The sequence below is a fragment of the Mobula birostris genome, chromosome 17, assembly GCF_030028105.1.
Source record: "Mobula birostris isolate sMobBir1 chromosome 17, sMobBir1.hap1, whole genome shotgun sequence".
Taxonomy (NCBI): Eukaryota; Metazoa; Chordata; class Chondrichthyes; order Myliobatiformes; family Myliobatidae; genus Mobula; species Mobula birostris.
In genome coordinates, this window is record NC_092386.1 from 24,846,902 (window position 1) to 24,862,099 (window position 15,198).

At 44.6% G+C, this 15,198-nt stretch overlaps 1 protein-coding gene across 1 annotated transcript in view; it reads left to right on the top strand.

The window, feature by feature from the left end:
- The window catches only part of ythdc2 (YTH domain containing 2), a 115,899-nt gene extending 104,196 nt beyond the window's left edge, over positions 1-11,703 (top strand). Inside the window, exon 33 of the transcript XR_011889512.1 lies at positions 11,303-11,703. The gene's annotated coding sequence lies outside the window, so the exon portion shown is untranslated. The remainder of the gene's footprint in view (positions 1-11,302) is intronic.
- The last annotated feature ends 3,495 nt before the right edge of the window (positions 11,704-15,198 follow it).

Here is a 15,198-nt window from a genome sequence, read left to right on the forward strand (position 1 = left end):
AGCTGGTGCCATTGAGAGCTGATGGACTGATCTTTAGCTTGCAGAGACACATCCTGATACCTGCTCTGAACTGTGACCCCACCATCAAGGCCACCGTATCCCAGATGTCACAGACCTCATTTCCTAGTGAGCTCTTCCCTTCACTGCTTCTAGCCTTGCAGTGTCTCAGCCCATCTCTGCCTCCTGCTCCAGCTGGTAAACTGGTTTGTTATTGTCGCAGGTACTGAGGTAGAGTGAGGAGCTTACTTTGCATGCCGTCTCTACAGATTAATTCATCACAATGGTGCATTGAGTAGTACAAGGTAAAACAATTGTCGTCGTCGTCGTTGTGGTTATCCCTCGAGGTCGAGGATGATGGTCTTTGTTCTGTTGATCTACTTCTGGGCTCTCAAGTGGCTTATGAGTCCAATCTTGGCTTTGAAAGTTCTTCCACATTCAGGACAGGTAGTTCCAGATGGCAGATCGGGCTTTGGTTGTTGCTGCCTCTCTTTCCATTTTCTTCTCTTTTCCTCTAATTCTGCACATCTGTTGGCTTCGAAAGTTGCTGTTCCTTCTCGGATGAACAACAGCAGAGCACAGGATAAAGTGTTACAGTAGAGAGAAAGTGCAGTGCAGGCAAACGGTGAAGTGCAATGAGATGGGCTGTGAGATCCATAAACAAAACTATTTGGGCAGACCCATTGTTTCACCCTGCTTTTGCCCCACCAGATTCTTGTCTTCTTACCTTTGTCCCGTCCCTTCGCACTGACATCTTTGGCTGTTCATCTTCACAATGAAATTACAATCCCTTTACTCTTGTATTCAACAGCAGGACAGTCTAAAGAATGCTTGCATCTTCTTGAAGCAGAGACCCAACCATACCCCTCCAACATGCAACCCATGTACCTATTTACCTGAGTAATAATTTGTTACTATTAATATTTTTATTATTATTATTATCTTCTATTTGGACAGGTTGTCCTTTGACTCCATTCGCCTTCTCAGGTCAGCAGCATAGCTATGTGAAACCACATGAACCAATTAGCAGCAACATACGGAGCCTGCTGGATTTTTCTTTGAGTTGCCTTTCATGGTCAAATGGCAGAATGCTTAATTAAGAGAACTTTCAAACAAGAACCAACACCTTGCTTGTCTGGTGTTGAGAAAGGCCTCTCTGTCAGATACTTCATGTACATCCAGAGTCTCAGTTCCACTGGTACACTGTCCTCAAGGTGATCATTCGCTTCCACTTAGAGTTTGTGTTTGCCAAGAAGATCCTGAGAAAGAAGCTGTGATGTTGTTGAGGTTCATTCAGCATAGCAGTCTTACTTAGGATTTTGTGCTCTACACAAAGTTCCAGGAACAAACACCAACTTCTGTTGGAAAACCGTCAGCATGATGAAGGTTTGTACTTTGGTCTGCTTGAAACTTGCCAGTCTCATAGAAGATACACAGAGGAAGATATCCTGACTGGTTGTGACACAGCCTAGTATGGAAATACCAATGCCCAGGACCAGAAAAGTCAACAAAAAGTGATGATGCTGCCCAGGAAAGGCATTCCCCATCGCTGAGCACTGATGCAGGAAAGAATGCCTATCAGAAAGGATCCCCACCATCCAGGCCATGCTCTCTTCTCGCTGCTGCCTTAGGTTCTGCACCAGTAGGTTCAGGAACAGTTACTACCTCTCAACCATCAGGCTCCTGAGCTAGCACGGATAACGTCAATGCTGAACAGACTTCAATACCTTCAGACTCACTTTCAAGGACTCTACAACTCACATTCCCACTGTTATTACTTTCTTTCTTTATCACTTGCACGATTTACCTTCTGTTGCACATTGATAGTTTGTCTGTCTTTATTACTGTATGTACAGTTTTTTTCCATAAATTCTATTCCATTTCTTTACTTTCCTGTAAATGCCTGCAAGAAAAGGAATCTCAGGTCAGTACATACTTTGGTAATAAATTTACTTTGACAGCTTCACTGTATGTGTCGATGTACGGTATGTGTGACAAATTAATGAATCTGACTGGCAGTGTAAGCAGTCATCTGCAGAACGAACGCTGCCAACGGGCACACGTCACAGTTGTGGGTGACGTGCTGAGGGACACACTGTGGGGAAAGATCACTGTCTCGACCTTCCATGCCCTCACTGCCTGCTGGGGCTGCAGCCCAGAATCAGAATCAGGTTTATTATCTCTAACCTATGTCACGATTTTTTTGTTCTGTGGCAGTGGTACAAGGCATTACATTAAAATTGCTATAAATTTTTAAAATATAATAAAAGTAAAAAATGAGCAAAATACTGAGGAAGTGTTCATGGGTTCATAGGCCGTTCAGAAATCTGATGGCGGAAGGGAAGAAGCTGTTCCTGAAACTTTGAACGTGTGTCTTCAGGCTCCCATACCTCCTCCCTGATGGCAGTAATGAGAAGGGGGCATGTCCTGGGTGGAAAGGACACTCCTTTTTTGAGATACCGCCTTTTGAAGATGTCCTCAATGGTGGGAAGGGTAGTTACTATGATGAATTTGGAGGAGAACCTGTGTAAACGTCACTCAACTCCTTCTTGGGACATTGGGAGAAGAAAAAAAATGATACTCTGCTGGCATAATGTAAATCTTGTCGACATATGAGAGGTACAGAGAAGATCAATATTACGAACAGAAGTTCTTTAGTTGTGCAGTGAGCATCCCCTCCCCCAGGATGTAAAATAAAATAAGGGAGTGACTTGCAAGGATAACAGTTATTATCCATCCATCTTTATCTTTCAAGTTAGCAGTGAGCGTCATTCGCAAACGCTGAACTCTGAGTGAGAGAGCAGTTACCAGCTCAGTTATAATCAACAAAGCAACCTACTTCCAAGTCAGGATACTGTGTAATTTGGGGGAGAACTTGCAGTTATTGGTGTGTCCTTGCCACTTTTGTCCTTGAGACCAATGATTTATAGTAGCTTGGACAGGTAACTGAGGATTATTTAATTAACTGATTTTTAAATTTCCCAAATGTGCTGGAATTTGACCTTGTGTCTATTGATGTCCAGGTCTCTGCGTTGCTAGCTCAATAATTTAACTACTTTGTTCCTGTTCCCTTAATATTACAATGGCTAATCTTTAAGAATACCATGGGGTTGTTGACTTACCCAGCTAAGTCATGGGCACTGGCCTCCCTACCATCGAGGATATTTTCGGAAGGGTGCTCAAGAAGACAGCATCCATCATTAAGGAGCCTCTTCTCATTACTGCCATCAGGAAGAAAGTGCAGGAGCCTGAGGACGCACACTCAGTGTTGTAGGATCAATTTCTTCAGCTCCACTATTAAATTTCTGAATGGTCCATGACACACCACCACAATATTTTGCTCACTTTTTTTTTAGATTATGAGGACACTCAGTCCTCATTTATTGTCATTTAGAAATGCATGCATTAAGAAATGATACAATGTTCCTCCAGGGTGATATCACAAAAAAAACAGGACAAACCAAAGACTACACTGACAAGACCACATAATTATAACATATAGTTACAGCAGTGCAAAGCAATACCATAATTTGATAAAGAGCAGGCCATGGGAACGGTAAAAATAAAGTCTCAAGGTTCCGATCGACTCCTGATATTCCCCGATAGCAGGCGGCAGAAGGGAGAAACTCTCTCTGCCATAAACCTCTGGGCACAGACAACTGTCGAGGCATTGGAATCAACCGACCACAGCCAAATCTGAGTCTGTCCGAAAACTTCTAGCCTCCGACCAGCCCTTCGACACCGAGCACCGAGCACCATCCTCTGCCGAGCGCTTCGACCCCGCCCCGGCCGCCGAGCAACAAGCAAAGCCGAGGACTCGGGGCCTTCCCCCCTGGAGATTCTGGATCACACAGTAACAGCGACAGTGAAAAAAGCTTTCTGCATTATTTTTTTATATATATATATTTCTTATTGTCTTATTGTAACTTATAGTAATATTTTTATAGTATTATAATGTATTGCTGCTGCAAAGCAAAAAATTTCATAACATAGGTCAGTGATAATAAACCTGATTTGGAAGTGAGAGGGGAACAGCTTGATATGGTGAAAAATAACATATATTGCTAACTCTTGGCTTTGGATTGCCTGCATAATTTCATGAGCTGGACACTGGCCTTTTGTCAAGTGATCTGAGCCCAAATTATTAGGATAGAGTAGTCTTCCTGCTTATGGATATGAAGGTGTTATTGAAGAGCCGAGCAGGCACAGAGGGCTGTACGAACCTTCCTTCCTCTGCCTGTGTTGTTTTGGTTCAGAGGTGGAACATCCTTTCTTGCGTTCTATACGTGGTCACCTTATTCACCACATTCGGTACAGCTTCTGTCGATGTTCGGACTACAGCGCTGCAGTGCGTGTCTGCTCCACAAGCTCAGCCAGTGTCATGCTTGTTCCCGTATTCCAGGGGCAGACTGGCAGTGGCCGGGAGGTTGCCCGGGTAATTACCCCAGTCTTGCTCCGGATGGCTCTGTAGATCAGGGAAGTGCAATCGGTGCAGAACGTTGTGCTCACTCTGACTGATGACGGTTATGTATTGTAACTCCAAATCATAAAAACTAATCGAAATAAAAATACCAGAGAGCCGGGGATATCTCATGTACATTCTTAGTTTTTACTTCTAGCAAGATGTACACATATGAGGTGGTGGCAAAAGGAAGTACTGTATACCATTTACCTATTTTTACATATAACCCATAATGAATTATTTAAACAAAGAATGCTTAATCAACAACATATTTACGTTACTGTTCAAGTATTACTGATATATTAAATGCACAATTACCACTGGCAAAAGGAAATAAAATGCCTCTGTTTTACATCGTCCTGAGAAAGCCAGTGATCTCCCTCACACGTCAGTGTAATGTGAGGTACCTTAGCATCAGTGTGTAGACAGGGCGAATGCATGAAGGCATTGTCCCCTCAGGCTGGGTGAGACTAGGAGTAAAGGTCATAGGTTTAAGTTCTGTGTACATACATCTACTGATGCCTCTGGACACATCTTCAGTGATGTTCCTGGAATCATCAGGTGTTTCGGGTCTTTCAACATCATACAACCTCCTCCAGGTGACCCAGCCAGGGCTGATAAGACCCCAGCTTCTGTCCAGATGGCTAGCTACTTATGACTCCATGGCTCCCCTTTTTTGAGCCACAGCCATCTTGAGGCCCAATCTGCCGCATCAGTGGTACTGCGGATGGCTCTCCTCTTCCCCTCTCCCTCGATGCCCAGATTGCTAAAGGCTCTAGCTGAGGAATGGGCTGCGAATCCCCTACAACCAGCCTCCACTGGGAGTCACCTCGCTCTCCATCCAGCCTGCTGACAGTTGCTGACCAGTCCTGCATACTTGGAGAGCTTCCTTTCAAAGGCCTCGTCAAAGCTATCTTCCCATGGAACTGTCAGCTCCAGCAGCACCACTTGCTTAGTAGACTCACTAGGACAATGTCTGGTCGCAGCGTGGTGGCTGCGATATGATTGGGGAACTTCAGCTGCCCTTTGAGGTCCACCAACAGCTGCCAGTCCCTTGTAGAGGTCAGAATGCCTGCAGATGTCCTTTTGGCAGGTATTGGCTGCTCCCCAGCTCTGATAAAGGCAATGGTCTGCTTGGAGGGTCGGGACTGCTTCGCCCACTCAACTCCTGCGCTGACGGCTTCAGTGATAGTCTTCAGGACCTGATCATGCCTCCATCGGCACCGCCCCTCACCAGGTGCCCTTGCGCAGCCGCTGAGGATGTGCTCCAGGGTTCCTCGCTTGGAGCACACTGGGCACGCAGATGACTCTGCCTTGCCTCATGTGTGCAGGTTTGATGGGCTTGGAAGCACATTGTACACTGCCTGGATGAGAAATTGGATGCAGTGTGGTTTGGCTTTCCAAAGCTCAGCCCAGGTCACTTTCCTCTCAACCGCATTCTCCCATCTTGTCCAAGCTCCCTGTTGCTTCATTCCCACAGCCTTGCAGGCTCTCATCTCCTCCACGACTGCCCTCACCTCCTCCTGAACTAGACGATGCCTTTCCTTCCCTCTGGTGTCCATTTGGGGAGTTGAAAAGGATCCTAGCCCAGCTCGGCTTTGTGTGACCACTCCCACCAGCCCCCTGTGACGCAGCCTTGCCTCTGCCTCCTGAACAGCTTCCTCTGCCCTCCACTTCCTGTCAGTACTTACTTGGATCCCTGTTCTAGCCAGCTTTGGATCACTTGAGTCCCTATACTGTAGCACTTCTCTGGCTCTTGTTACCTTGAGTTCTTCCTCCAAGGATTTGAAGGGCAGTTGCAGTTTGTTGTGGTGTCCACAGAGTGCGATGCTGCTCAGGCTCTTTGGCAGCCCCAGCCATCTCCTGAGGTGGTTGCTAACCCTCCTCTCTAAGGTTTCAACTATCAAGATCGGAACTGCATAGACGAGGAGGGGCCACAGGATTCTGGGAAGAATGCCATGCTGATACACCCAGGCTTTAAACTTCCCAAGTAGGCCAGACTCGTCCACAGATTTCAGCCAGCCATCCAACTCGGTGCAGGTCATCTGAATGGATGTCGTGTCCCTTAAAGAGCTGTCAAAAACTTTGCCTAAGCTCTTGACTGGCTTTTCTGTGATGGTTGGAATGGCTGTGCCTGTGATGCTGAACCGGAACTTGTTCTCCACCTTCCCTTTCCTCAGCACCGTCAATCTTGATTTGGCTGGTTTGAAACGCATCCGGGCCCACTCCACCAGCTTTTCGAGCCCCTGCAGAATCCACTGGCAGCCTGGGACTGATTCTGTGGTGACTGTGAGGTCATCCATGAATGCCCTGACAGGTGTTTGCTATTGAACAGAATTTGTTCTGGGCCCTCTGCGCTCTGGTTCAGCAGACTTAGTGAGGATGTTCATGGCGAGGGAGAACAGTGTCACTGAGATAGTGCACCCTGTGATGATGCCGACCTCCACGTTGTGCCAGATTGATGTAATTGCTCCTGAAGTTCAAAGTAAATTTATTATCAAAGTATCTATGTGTCACCAGATACAACCTTCTACAGATGTGCAATCGAGAGCATCCTAAACTGCTGCATCATTGCGTGGAATGGAAACTGCCTGGCGGCGGACAGGAGGGCTGTACAGGGGGCAGCCAGCACTGCCCAGAGCATCACCGGCACCGGCCGACACACCATCAAGGACAGGTGCTGGAAGAAGGCCGGCAATATCACAAGGGATCCCACCCACCCTGCTTAGGGACTGTTTGTCCCACTCCCACCGGGGAAGAGGCTCCGCGACATCCACACCAGGACCACCAGACTCAAAAGCCAGTTAATTCTCCCAGGCTGTCGAGCTGATCAGTACCTCCTTCCATGAAGCCACGCCCAGCACCGCTCACCACCACTATGTCCACATCAGCCAGTCCTCTCCACAACCCTTCAGCACCCATCGTCCCCCAAGCATTGTGTTTTACTGGGGTTTTTTTAATACTGATTATGATTTTTATTCTGCACCATATCTGGAGTAACAATCGTTTCATTCTCCTTTACACTTGTGTACTGAAGTATGACAATAAACAATATTTTATCTTGAATCTTAAATACATAAAATGCTGTGCAACTCATACACTAGGGGTCCTTCCAACACTGAAAACGAGTTAGACTATGACAGCAATTTTCATGTCAAATATATATATATTATACATTATATATTATCACTGATGGTTACTTTAATGAACTTATACACTATTAATGAAAATACTATTGGCTGGAAATTTCTCAGTGGCTCCAGGCTCTGGGAGCTATGAACTGACCTTGCGCCAGTGTAGAACACACACAGCTATCAGTACAGGTACTGGGCCAGGGCTGGGGCAAAGTCCAGGCCTGGATCTGTCTGATGCCCGGGAGTGGGAGTGAGAGAGACAGTAGGGTGGTAGAGGGGGTTTTAGAGAGGGTCATTGCGGAGAATTGATGGTGACAGTGTTGCAGCTGGGGTGGAGGGGAAATGATCTGCATCGGGGTGTGAGAATGGTAGGAGGGGCATTGTTAATGTTGTTCGAGACTGTGATCTGTCTTCAACAGTAAATCTAAGGTGAGGGATGGGTGGCGGGTTGATGATTGATTCTTAAAGAAGGGAGGTGGGGGTTGATCAATCATTATTTAGAGAGGCATGGGTTTGTCAAGAGTCACGTGATCAGTGGGAGCGATTTCAAGAAGGGGTGGTAGGGGTGAGTGCGTGTGTGTGTGTGTGTGTGTGTGTGTGTGTGTGTATGTGTGTGTGTGTGTTTGTGTGTGTGTGTGTGTGTGTGTGTGTGTGTGTGTGTGTGTGTATATACAGATGCATGGACCATAATTATTTATTACTGGTGAGGTCACCCAGGCCTGCTGCCCATCATTCTCCTGTATGTCCCTGTGTAGGATGTTGTACAACAAAAACTGCTCCCACACAGTGACAAGTACAGAAACATTGTGATTGATTCTGATCATCTGAATAATTCAAACTATTAAAGCTTTAAAAATAATTCAAACTTTTGAAAATATTCACATGTATTTACTAAGTTAAAAGTTTAAATAAAAGCTACAGTATCTTAATGCACTTCCAGATCGTCTCAACAACAAAAAATGAGTTGATAATTTCCAAGGACTCTATACCAGTGCAGATTCCTCCCCCTTCGTGCTAGGAATTTGCTGCAATTTCATACTCCCACACTGGTCTCTAGAAAATACTGGCAAGCCATTGAGAAACAAGAGAAAATCTGCAGGTGCTGGAAACCCAAGACAACACACACAATGCTCCCACTTTAAAATCTCTCGCTATCTCTTCTTTCAGTTAGTCCTGACGAAGGGTCTCGGCCCGAAACGTCGAATGTACCTCTTCCTAGAGATGCTGCCTGGCCTGCTGCGTTCACCAGCATTTTTTATGTGTGTTGCTTGAAATTCCAGCATCTGCAGATTTCCTCGTGTTGCAGGAACTCAGCAGGCCAGCCAGCATCTATGGAAAAAAGTACAGTCAGTGTTTCGGGCCGAGACCCTCCATCGGGACTGGAGGATAAAAACTGAGGAGTAGATTTAAAAGGTGGGGAGAAGGGGGGAGAGAAAAACACAAGGTGATGGGTGAAACCTGAGGGGGGAGGGATGAAGAAAAGATCTGGGAAGTTGATTGGTAAAAGAGACAGAAGGCCATGGAAGGAAGAAAAGGGGAAGGAGCACCAGAGGGAGTTGATGTGTGGTAATTTCCGGTAATGCCCACAACGCCACCCCCCCCCCCACTCTCCTTCACCATTTTCCATCCTGTTTTCCCTCTCTCACCTTATCTGCTCGCCCACCCATCGCCTCCCTCTGGTGCTCCTCCCCCTTTTCTTCCTACCATGGCCTTCTGTCTCTTTCACCAATCAACTTCCCAGCTCTTTACTTCATCCCCACCCCCTCCAGGTTTCACCCATCATCTGGTGTTTCTCTCTCTCCTCCCCCCACATTTCAAATCTGCTCCTCAGCTTTTTCTCCTCCAGTCCTGCTGAAGGGTCTCGGCCCAAAACAGTGACAATATTCTTTTCCATCAATGCTGCCTGGCCTGCTGAGTACCTCCAGCATTATTTGTGTGTGGCAAGTGACTGAGGACAGCTTTATGACTTACATGTTCATGAAAACTTCTGAGGAAATTGCCACCAGGAAGAAAAATTCTGGGCCATTATGAGCTTGTTGAGGCTTTTCCATTTAATAGTAATAAGTAAAATGGTCAGACTGTTAAAGGCCGAGTAAAAATAAAATCTAATGTTCTACCATGTGGAGCAATGGTTTGTGCTGTGTGCCAGTGAATTTTCATTAAAGATGTGAGGTCAAATAAAGGAGTTCATCTCCAAGAACCTTGTTGAGTCAGGGTTTACAGAGGTACGAGCTGATATCTAGACTTCTGGGAGCAATATCTGTGCAGGCTGTCTGGCATGATCTTGTCTGGATGTCAGACAAGATAAAAGCTTTTTGCTCTACCTTGGTACATGTGACAAGATGACAGATTAGCTTTATTTGTAATGTGTACATTGAAACATTGAAGCATACAGCGAGGTGCATCATTTTGTGTCAACAACCAGCTGAGTCTGAGGATGCGCTGGGGGCAGCCCACAAGTGTCACCATGCTTTTGACATCAGCATAGATCAGCTTACTAACCCTAACCCGTACATCTTTGGAAAGTGGTAAGAAACTAAAGCACCCAGATGAAACCCACATGGTTACAGGGAGAAAGTATAGACTCCTTACAGACAGCGGTGGGAATTGAACTCCGATCTTACAGCTGGCACTGTAAAGTGTAACATTAGCTGCTACATTACTGTGTGGCTCTATAAAAACCAATATCAATAATGAATCAATTCCAATACAAACAAGACTCTTCTGCAGAACAGCCCTCACTCAGTACTCTCAGGGCTGCCACTGCAGTCAGCCTCCTGGACTCAGGATCGTTCCTGGTTGCAGTAGGTGGTCTCTGCCACGCCGTGGTTTACTGCACACTGTCAATACTTGGGGAGAAGGCTTCCTCTTGGCCTAACATTGCTGGGCTTCCTGATCTAATGATACAATCTTCAGGCTACACCAATTAATTCCCCTGCTGAGATTTCTCACGCACAATGCCAGCAGCACTGTTCCAACTGTTGGAGAAAGCTGCCTCCCAAAGAAACATTCTCATGATGATGACTCTCCAAGTCAGTGGAGAACGTTACAGCAGGCGTGGTACCCTTTGTACTTATAATCCTGATAATGTTCTTTTTAAACAGCTTTAACACAATCCCTAATGTAAGAGCACAATTTCATTGAACAGTACATGTCCTTCAGCTCTAGGGCCCACTATGTTGTGCCATCTCCAGGACGAATTATTTCAATATCACATCTTGTGCTCTTTATGCGTCTGAGCTCAAAATAGATGGATCTTTTAAAAAAAATGCAGTAATAACAAAAAAGTTAACATCAAGATTATGCCACAATTCCTTAAAAATGCAAATTAAAACAAACACATTCATGAATAAGGCATATTTCTGTGGAAATCCTATCAGTCTTTTCAAGCTTTTATTATAATTTCTTAAGAGGCTTTAATGGTATTACTTCTTCTTTGGCTGTTTCCCTCACTGCCAAACATTGTTTAAGAGTCAGTTTTCTTTAAAATGAGATAATGGTACTGTGAACATTTCTCAAGAGGGCTCAAAATCCCCTGTGTAACTAAATCCATCAAGTCCAACCAAGCTACAAATAGCCACTTAGCTGAATCCGAAAACAAGATGCAAGGAAAATTATGCTCATCCACTTCCTAGAACCCCAGCCTTCTCGAAAAGAGGAGAAAGCAGCTTAAAGTCCTCCCTTTAATCTCTCTTTTTTCTCTTTCAAGGTGGCTGGGGTTCTATCGAGGTCCCTGATCTGCAACGGCACTCAAAACTGTGGTTTTTCACGGCGAATGAGTTTCCGCTATTGGAGCTCACGGACTGGCTGTTTTCCGACATTCTCCAGGCACGGTTTGGAAGGTGATGCCTCCAGGGTGTGGCCTTGCCAGGCTGGTATTGCACACTAAGGTGTCGCGGGAGAAGAAACATCAGCATTTTGATGCAGTGGATGGTGGATGGGGGTTTCTGTTATCAGGCCATCACTCTCTCTCTCTTTCTCTTGATGGTAGGGAGAGTTTGCTGCCGATTTTCGAGTCAGAGAGTAATGTGGCAGACTGTAACATCGTAACAGTGACTGTTAGTCTACCCTTTTGCTGTGAAATGGGTGACTTCTCTCTATCCTTTGTTAGTGAGAGAGAGAGAGCCTGTGGCATGTCAACAATAGTTCTTGTTGACTTCAGATCACGATCTCTCTCTGGGGGCTTTGCTGCTGTTTTTTGGGTGGTGGGCGCTCACGCTTTTGCTGAAACAGGTGGTGGGGGGGCGGTTGATGCATTGCTGAAGCTTGCGCCGGGAGGGGGAGCGGGGGCTTTGGGGTTCTAACGTTTTTCTGTCGTTCATTCTTCTAGGGTTCTGTTTTCATGGATGTCGGCAAAGACAAGTATTTTGCATTGTATACTGTATACATTCTCTGATAAAAAATGAAACCATTTGAACCATTTGAAATCTAGAACAATTCTGAAGAATATTGGATGTCAACATAAAATTGCTGTAGCCCCTAGTCAAGGACAGCTTCTACCCTGCTGATATAAGACCATTAAATAGTTCCCAAGTATGATAAGATGGACTCCTGACCTCACAATCTACCTTGTTTTGATTTTGCACCTTATTGTTTACCTGCACTGCGCTTCCCTGTAATTATTACAACAACTTATTCTGTATTGCTATTGATTTACCCTGTTCTACCTCAATGCACCATGTAATGATCTGAACTGTGTGAACAGTCTGCAAGACAATCTCTGTATGTAGGTATATGTGACAGTAATAAACCAATTCAATTCCAATTGGTGATGGAAGATCTGGCTGAATGGTGCCACAACAACAACCCCTCACTCAATAGCAGGAAATGAATATTGACCTCAGGAGGAGGAAACCGAGGTCCATGAGCCAGTCCTCATCGGGGGATCAGAGATGGAGAGGGTCAGCAACTCTAAATTCCTCAGTGTTATCATTTCAGAGGATCTGTCCTAAGAAAGCACGACAGTGATTCTACTTCCTTAGAAGTTTATGAAGAATTGGCATGTCATCGAAAACCTTTACAAACGTCTACATATGTGTGGTGGAGCGTGTATTGACTGGTTATGTCACTGCCTGGAATGAAAACACTAATGCCTTTGAACAGAAAGTCCCACAAAAAGTAGTGGATCTGGCCCAGTCCAAAATGGATGAAGCTCTCCCACTATGGAGCGCAGTCCCAGGAAAGCAGGATCCAGCGTCCATCATCAAGTATTCCCACCACCCAGACCATGTTAACTTCTCACTATTGCCATCAGGAGGAAAGTACAGGAACCTCAGGACCCACACCACCAGGTTCAGGAACAACTATCAGGCTCTTGAACCAGAGGGGATAACTTCATTCAATTTCACTCACCCCATTACTGAACTGTTCCCACAACCTATGGACTCACTTTCAAGGACTCTTTATCTCAGGTTCTTGATTTTTATTTATTTATCTACCTGTCTATTTATTTATTATTTTTCATTTGTATTTGCACAGCTTGTTGTCTTTTGCACATTGGTTGTTTGTCCGTCCTGTTGGTACGGTCTTTCATTGATTCGATTGTGTTTCTTGGATTTACTGTGTATGCCTGAAAGAGATCCCAGGGTTGTATATGGTAACATATACTGTTTGTACTTCAATAAGAAATTTACTTTGAACTTTGAACTTGAAAATTCCAGTTCCATCCTAGATATACCAGCTGCTTTCTTCAGGCATTATGAGAGAGGTGGGACAAAAATGGGAAAATGAATCCTTCTATTGCATGGTGGTTTTGCATGAGGTTAGCACAGTTTTTCCCAACTTTTTTTTTAACCAAGTGCCCCCCCCCCAAAGCACTTTCATACTTGCCAACGCCCTTCTTAGGCACAACATACTTTCTGGCACCCCCATAGAGTAAAAACATGTCTACCAAATGCTGACATGAGAAAAATGATTCTGCTTTAAATTTTTTTATTTGTCTTTAAGCTTAACTTGCACAGTACCTGTGCTCTGTACAGCAGCAGGTTCCATATCAATCTGATCCTTGAGCTTGATGGTTTTTAGCAAGAGTTGAAATATCTGGTTCAAGTTGTGACAGCAAAAGCCTTAAGTCCCCATGCGTAACACTGTCCAAGCGGTTTCTGTTTTTTTTGTGAGTATGTGGTTCCCTGCACTGAAGCCTCTTTCAACAAGGTAGGAGGATGGAAATGCATTGAAGAGCAATGTGGCCACATATCACAAAAGCCAACATTTTTGAAAAGCATCTTTGCTTCTGAATTTTGATGATTTCTTCTTGGAAGCTCTCTTCCTGTTCTTCCACCTTGCAAAGAAATGAGTTAATTACCCTGTCCGGAATTTCCATATCATTCAAGTCCTTGAATCAATTCTGAAAATCCTTCTTCAGTGGCTGCAAGTGTAAGCAGTACTCTTGCAAATCATCATGTCTGAAAGTCAGTGCCATACTTTCCATGCAGAGAAGCTGTGAGAACAGTCTTCTCCCAATGTTTTATCATATATTTCTAATTTTCTGATAAAAGTGGACACTGCAGTCTTTGCCTGGATTAAATTGAAATTCTCACCCTGCAGTTTCATATTCAGAATGTTCATTTTGTCATACAGATTAGCTAGGTATGCTACATCTCCTTGTAGAAGTTCAATCTTGTTTCCCAAGCTCTTGTTGACATTGAGCAAAAATTCAACCACAGCGTCAAAAAGATCAAAGGAATGTTTTAAGTAATAGCCTTTTGACAATTAATGAACCTCAGTGTGAAGGAATAAGTGCTCAAAGTCATCCTTGTTTTTGGAAGTTCCTGGTCCACTAATGGTCCGTCTGGTCTCGTGCCCCACGCCTACTGCCCCCTCTCAAGAATCTTGAATGTCCCCCGACAACCTCTACTTCCCTAAACACCCCCTTAGGACGTGTATCTGCCCCTGTTGGGAATCACTGGGTTAGCACAATCTGCAATACTCACCGTCTAACATCAGGCAATGTGGGCCAATGTACCCAGGTCCACCCGATGTTTCAGCTTTTTAACTACAAGATGAAAACTGGGAGTACTTAAGACGTCCCATCAACTTCCTTACTTTCAACATGCTAAGTCAAGTGCCTAGTGAGGAATAGGTTTCCCAGAATTCATGTTCCCAAATGTAACGAGCCAGAAGTCAAGCTTTATCTGAAAATTAGCTCAGTGCATGATTTAAGAGCTTTAATGAATTAAGTAGTGTCACAACTGATGAAATGTTAGGAAATGTCATGAGTTAGCTTTTAGCAGAATCCTGCCAAAATAAGAAATATTGACATTTCCGGTGGAAACCGATTAGAATAAATTCCATCTTCAGATTACTTCATCAGACACAATTCTGCAGGTTCATAGAGTGGCTGAAACCCAGAGGAGGTCACTTTGTTCTTTTTGCTCATGTCTACTCTCTGCCAGTTCATTTGTTTCATCCAGTAATTAAAAAAAAAGAAAAAATAAGTCTGCCATTGCTGAAAATCTAAAATAAAAACAGAAAGTGCTGAAAATACTCAGCAGGTCAGGCTGCAACTATGGGAAGAGAAACAGAGTTAATGTTTCAAATTGAAGACCCTTCTTTAGAGAAAGGGTCTTCAATCTAAAACATTAACTCTGTTCATCATCTCATAAC